Source organism: Chiloscyllium plagiosum, unplaced genomic scaffold (assembly GCF_037043375.1).
Source record: "Chiloscyllium plagiosum isolate Xiang-an unplaced genomic scaffold, Cpla_swu_hap1 HiC_scaffold_1, whole genome shotgun sequence".
Classification (NCBI taxonomy): Eukaryota; Metazoa; Chordata; class Chondrichthyes; order Orectolobiformes; family Hemiscylliidae; genus Chiloscyllium; species Chiloscyllium plagiosum.
In genome coordinates, this window is record NW_028270139.1 from 168,968,867 (window position 1) to 168,975,527 (window position 6,661).

The 6,661-nt window shown below is 41.7% G+C and overlaps 1 pseudogene; it reads left to right on the forward strand.

The window, feature by feature from the left end:
* The first annotated feature begins 5,200 nt into the window (after positions 1-5,200).
* Positions 5,201-6,119, forward strand: LOC148152289 (uncharacterized; annotated as a pseudogene).
* The last annotated feature ends 542 nt before the right edge of the window (positions 6,120-6,661 follow it).

Genomic DNA, 6,661 nt, shown 5'->3' on the forward strand with positions numbered 1-6,661 from the left:
GGTCAGCATTTTTTGTTCCTCCCTAATTGCCCCACAGGGCAGCTAAACGTCAATCACATTGCTGTGGGTCTGGATTCACATGTAGGTCAGACCACATAAGGATGGCAGTTTCTGTCTCTGAAGGACAGTAGTGAACCAGGCCGGTTTTTATGACAATTGCCGATGGATTCATGGTCATTATTAGTCTGTTAATTCCAGATTTTTATTGAATTTATGGCAGGACTTGAACTGGGTCCCCAGAACATTACATGCATCTCTGGGTTAATAGTTCAGCGATAATAACACTCGGTCATTGTCTCACACGGCCTGCTCTTGTAGCCATTGTATTTATATAGCAAGTCCAATTCAGATTCTTGATGTTGATTTGGTGGAAACGGTAACACCACTGAAGGTCAAGGGATGATGGTTAAACTCTGTCTTGTTCAAAATGAAATTAAAAATCACACAACACCAGGTTATAGTCGAACAGGTTTGTTTGGAAGCACTAGCTTTCAGAGCGCTGCTCCTTCATCAGGTGATTGTGGAGTATAAGATCAAAAGACACAAAATTTATAACAAAAGATTATAGTGTCAAAAGATTATAGAAGTCAAAATGATATATTGAACAAACCTGGATTGTTAAGTTTTCATCTTTGAGAATGTGTTGCAAGTTTCGGTTCATTAATATGTAAATCCCAGAACTTGCTTTAATTCACATTCTCAAGATAACTTAAGGTTTTATAAACTAAAAGGTAACTTCTCAGACAATGCATTAAAGGTGTGAGGTTAGAGTTTGTCTGTTTCCCAATCTTGAGTCAGAGTGGTTCTATTCCCAAAGTAGGGGTTTTTAAAATGTTATATGGATTGACTGCCTGCAGGTTGTGTGCTTTCTGAGCAAAATATTCTGCAAATGGAATTTCACCCCACAGACGCTCTTTGTCTCTCAGACACACACACTACACCCTCACACTCACACCCATGCACACACCCTCTCACAGGCTTATACTTCGTCACACTCTACCAAGTACGCACACACACAAACACACACTCTCTCACATCCTCTCAGACTCACACACACATACACACAAATGCACATATAAGTCTATGGGGTGAATTTGCACAAAAGCGCACAACCTGCAGGCAGTCAATCCATATAACATTTTATAAATTCCTACTTTGGAAATAGAACCAGTCTGACTCAAGATTGAGATACAGACAGACTCTAACCTCACACCTTTAATGCATTGTCTGACTGAGATGTGACCTTTTTTTATAAAACCATAAGTTATCTTGAGAAAGTGACTTAAAAGAAATTTTGAGATTTACATCTGAATGAACCAAAACCTGCAACCCATTATAAAAGATTGTTATGACACAGGGTAAACCCTTCTGTTAATTTAAACCAGACACAGAAAAGCTCACCTCGCTCATAATCTGTAAAACTGAGTGACAAAGAACTACCAAATCCCACTATTTAAAAAAATTAACAATTTATTATTTAACTACAAGAAAAAGAAAACATTAAACAACAACTATCTTTACTGTAAACCTCCTTTGACTTAATGATTTATCTACCTCCCACTCTACAACAATATACTGATCCGATAAAACACCTGATGAAGATTTACAAAAAATTCAAATTTCTAAACCAGTCAGCTGTGTCGATTCTCCTCTGAATGTTCCACTGCAGATTTTTCTCGGTCTTCGGTCTTCTGCTACACAGATTTCATATGAACAGGTACCTTTCAGAGAGCGATTCTGCAATCCGACTGTGTTTGTGTGTGCTCTTTGCTGCTCTGGCTAACTGCTCAAAATGCCCGATTTTTATATCCCAAGACATTCGATCGTCTCATTGGTTTGATGTCATCAAAACAATAAAATTCAAATTTGTTTCGACTTTGGTATCTTTAGGCATAATTTAAACCGATTGGTCAAATTCGAATTTGTTGTGTACCAGAGTAACAGCTCAGCTATTTGTTTCACTGCCAAATGTTACATTTTTAATTTTTTTAGCACACTCTGTGCTTGTTAAGTCCTTGCCAGCTTTCACTCTCTCTTAAAGGTAGAGTACACCTACTACTTCATAACAAGATGAAAGACTTAACAGCAATCTAGGTTTGCTCAATATATTGTTTTAATTGCATGACACTGTGATCGTTTGCTATAAATTCTGTGCCTTATGATCCTGCCCCACTAGTTACCTGATGAAAGCTAGTAATTCCAAATAAACCTGTTGGACTACAACCTGGTGTTGTGTGATTTATAACTTTGATAGGAATGGTCATTGTGTGGCACCTATGTGGCATGAATATTAATTGTCCATTTGTCAGCTCAAGGCTAGACAGTGCCCTGGTCTTGCTGCAAAGAGAAGGAATGGAGGGCAGGAGACAGGAGGATTTTGGAGAAATGGAGATTTCTGACAGTGGGGTTAATGCCTGAGGAGATACCTGGAGGAATCATTCACATTGCATTAACTTGACTCTTGTCATTTGCAAGGCCAGTGAATGACTCACTGACTTCCCACAGCTTTTTAGCTAAAGCTTGGTCTTGTGCTGATGGACTGGGCAGAGTGAGGGAGCAGTCACTATCGATGTACTTTCCAGAGACACCATCCATTTCCTTTGATACAGCACAGTAGATGGGACTCACAGCTCCTTCCTCTGAAGACTGGAACAGAAGATCATTTCAGAATGGCAAGCAACAGAAGATCAACAAACCAAATTGCTCAAATATTGAATTCCAAACATCTTTGAGAATAGAAGTATGTATATGAGAATGGAAAGCTATATAGAGCCAAAGATCATACAGCATGGAAACAGACCCTTTGGCCCAACCAGTCCATGCCGACTATGTTTCCCAAACTGAACTAGTCCCATTTGTCAGCATTTGGCTCATATTCCTCTAAAACTTTCCTATTCATTCCCCGTCCAAATATATTTTAAATGTTGTAATTGTATTTACCTCCACCAAAACAGGAGCAGAAATACACCATTTGGCACCTCGAACCTACTCTATCAGTCATTGTGCCTCTGTTTGAGTTTCAAATTCCACATTCCTAGCTACCTCTGGTTACTCTTCATTCCACAGCATAATATGAATCTGTCCATCCCCAATCTAAAAAATATCCTTTGAACCCCATCTTCACAACCTGCTAAGGCAAAGTTCCAATATTGCATAACCCCCTCAGAGAAAAAACATTCTCCTCAGTTCTGTCCTATTTCTGGACTGACGTGTAAGATGAAAAGTCCTTTGCACATCCACCGTGTTTAGACTATTCTGAGTGTTCAAACAAGTCACCCCTCCCCCCCCCCCCCCCCCCACCCTCCTAAATTCAAGTGAAAACAAGGCCAACCTTTCCCCATAAGACAACCCACTCATTCAGAGAATCAATTTAGAAAACCTCCTCTGACCCCTTTCCTCACTTCTTTCCTTTAAAATGAAGGTGAGGAGGAATGACCTCTCTCAAAGGGTCATGCATCTGTGAAATTCTCCAACCCGGGGAGACCAATCTTCAGCCAAGACTTCTGTAGGACTGTTCAAAACTCAAAATGAAACTTTTTAAAAATCTCCTTCTTTAAGCTATGGATGCTTAAAATAAAATTCCAGAACCTTGCAGGATTGCAAAACAATCTGCAAACCGACAAACAAAAATCTATTAGTGGTGCCCACACAGAAACATTAATTCTAAAGGTGAATCACAAACACTTTAAAAGTTGGTATCACTTGTTTGCAGGAAGCACAAGCTGACTGGTTTATATTTATAAAGGTCTATGATTTATTAAAAATTCACCCTAACTGCTGAAGAAGCTATTAACTGGTTTTCTTCAAGTTAAGAGAACAGAGAGAGTTCCTGAGCTTGTGGAGATCTTATGTCTTCTCCCTAACCCGTTTGCAGCTGCAAGTGTTTACCTACCTGGGAACCAATCAGGTGGGCAGAAGGCCTTTGTCATCGATAACTGTTCACTGGCACACAGACCAATCAGCTAGGTTTGCCAGCTCAATCTCCATTTGTACACATCCCTTGGTTCCAATGCATCTGCAAATCCTCAACTACTGCTCGAACCAACAGCTGTTCGGTCTGTCTCCTCTTTAGATTTATTCAATGTCCTGATGTTCACTACACTCTGGGATAGAGACTTTCACAGATTCATGACCTTTTGAAAGAAGTTACTCAGCTTTGTTTAAAAATCACTTGATGACAGTCAGGTTATCTGCTGTCCACAAAGTGTCGCAATCCTTCAGCAATCTTTGGTTTTACGAACTATTCTTTTGCTATTCAGTCCACAATTAAAAATACAGAAGAAGAGAATGACTCGGTACTATACTAATCCCATTTACGGGCTCTCAGTCCATAGCCTACTATGGACCCTGACATTCTAAGTGCTCATCCAGATGGTTCTTAAATGTTGTGAGTGTAGCCGCCTCCACCACACTGTCAGGCAGCGAGTTCCATATTTCTACCAGCCTCTGGGTGAAAAATATTCTTTCTTAGATTACCTCAAAATCTCTTCCTCCTCACATATGGCCTCTAGTTCACTCTAATTACATCCGTTCGGTCTATCCTATTTGTCTATGATGCGGAGGGGTCCACTGGGTGGACAAAGTTAAAATTCACACAACACCAGGTTATAGTCCAACGGGTTTATTTGGAAGCACTAGCTTTCGGAGCGCTGCTCCTTCACCAGGTAGCATCTGCATAACGAAGGAGCAGCGCTCCGAAAGCTAGTGCTTCCAAATAAACCTGTTGGATTATAACCTGGTGTCGAGAGTGTGTTGCTAGAAAAGCACAGCAGGTCAGGCAGGAATTCCTGATGAAGAGCTCCCACCCGAAATGTCGATTTTCCTGCTCTTCAGACGCTGCCTGACCTGCTGTGCTTTTCCAGCAACACACTCTCAAATCTGATATCTCCAGCATCTGCAGACCTCGCTTTCTCCTATAACTTGGTGTGTCTGTTTGTCTACACTACTGTGAACTGCACCCGCCCCATTCTTTCCAAAGCTTTCATATCCTTTTATTTATTATGAACCAGTTTTCTAATCGATGTGTTCAGGAGGATATTATTACACATCTCTGGTGAAGGTAGGACTTGAACCCGGGTCTCCTGAGACACCGTGTCTTCATATCATTCCTAAAGCATGGTGACATATTTGACTACAATTTGGATTGTGTAGTTGAGTATTATTTAAAAAAAGTGAGTAACCTGTCATTTCTGGTAACCATTTTGTTCTTGTGTTTTCCCATCAGAAACCTGATGAAGTTATTGAAGCTGAGAAACCCGAGGAATTGGCAATACCAGATGAACCACAAACACAGCCCAAAGTCCTGAAGAAAAGACACAGATATAAGCCCCATCGGGGAGCTCTCAGTTCAGCCAAGCTGAAGGACATTACCAAGTCTTTGGCTGAGACAGAAAAGGATTTGTTCCAACAATTCGACTCTCCACCCTGTATTGAAGAGCTCCCTCCCCCTCCCTGTGAGATTTACAGAATGACATCCTATTTCCAGAATGTTCTCAAAATCCAGCACAGTCGACTACCGTTAAACAACAGCGTGACCTTTGATGAGTTTGGGAATGTTACTTCCATTCAAAGGTTGAAGCCGAGCCAATTCCCCAGGAAACAGCTCAGGCCAGTCTTCCAACTGCTCGACGTGGATCTGGAGCTGGAGACACACAGACCATTTGTGAGAGAAGCCCTGAGACCTTTGGTGTTTCGAAGTGGCAACTTTGGGAAGAAGTTCATCCCCGTCAGGTACAAGACGAGGAGAATTTTGCAGAAAATTCCCGGGAATGACAAGGAATTGAGGAGCCTGGGACAGACAGAAGATAGGAGGGTAAAGCTTCACAGCTCGAACAGTGACAGACCAATTGGCAGAGGTGCTGCAGCCCAGCGGCTGCGATTGAGAGAGCCATGTGTTATCTCCACCACTCCAGAGTTCATTGAGTTCATCCCCGATGGGACCTAGGACAGAAACTGTTCAAACTGTGGCCAAAATCCTGAATACGATGAGGAACAGTTAAGCAGATTAAGACCCATCTGCAACAGCCTGGCCAAACCCCCATTCCTGGTTGACAACCTATCCAAAAGCATTTTACAGTAACTCCCTCGGGCGAATTGTTGAACACAGCCCCTTCCTTCTGTGAACATTCTCTACTCAACATGTCCTCTATGGCTGCCTCTACCTACTGGGTACATTACCCCAGTTGCCTTGATGTTTTGCATGACATAAAATCTGTACCTCTAGCCAATAAAAAAATAAGAATTATGGACAAGATACCTGAATCCCTTCTTGGAATTCTCACAGACAGACAGAGCCGTTCAGGGAACAATCTGCTAACAGTCAGCATCATCACACTATGTAATAGTTACTGTTCTGGTAATGACACCACACTCATTACCAATCCTTTCCTGCTATCACTCTCAACCCATCCCTGGCTCCTTACATTTGTCCATGGATCAGCATAGTGGAGCTTCTCTACACTGAATCGACACTTCTGCAAATCCAGGACTTTGGAAACAAGCACCCAAACTCTAAAAGTCCCTGGATTGTGGGCCATCATATCCACAGTGTTTCTGAATCTCTGAGTCATAAATTAATCCAACACAGCCCTCATGTGGAGAGCTGATGCCTGAGCTTTCCAATCAGTTTGTCTCTTGCAGCAGTTCGACTCTGGATTGATCA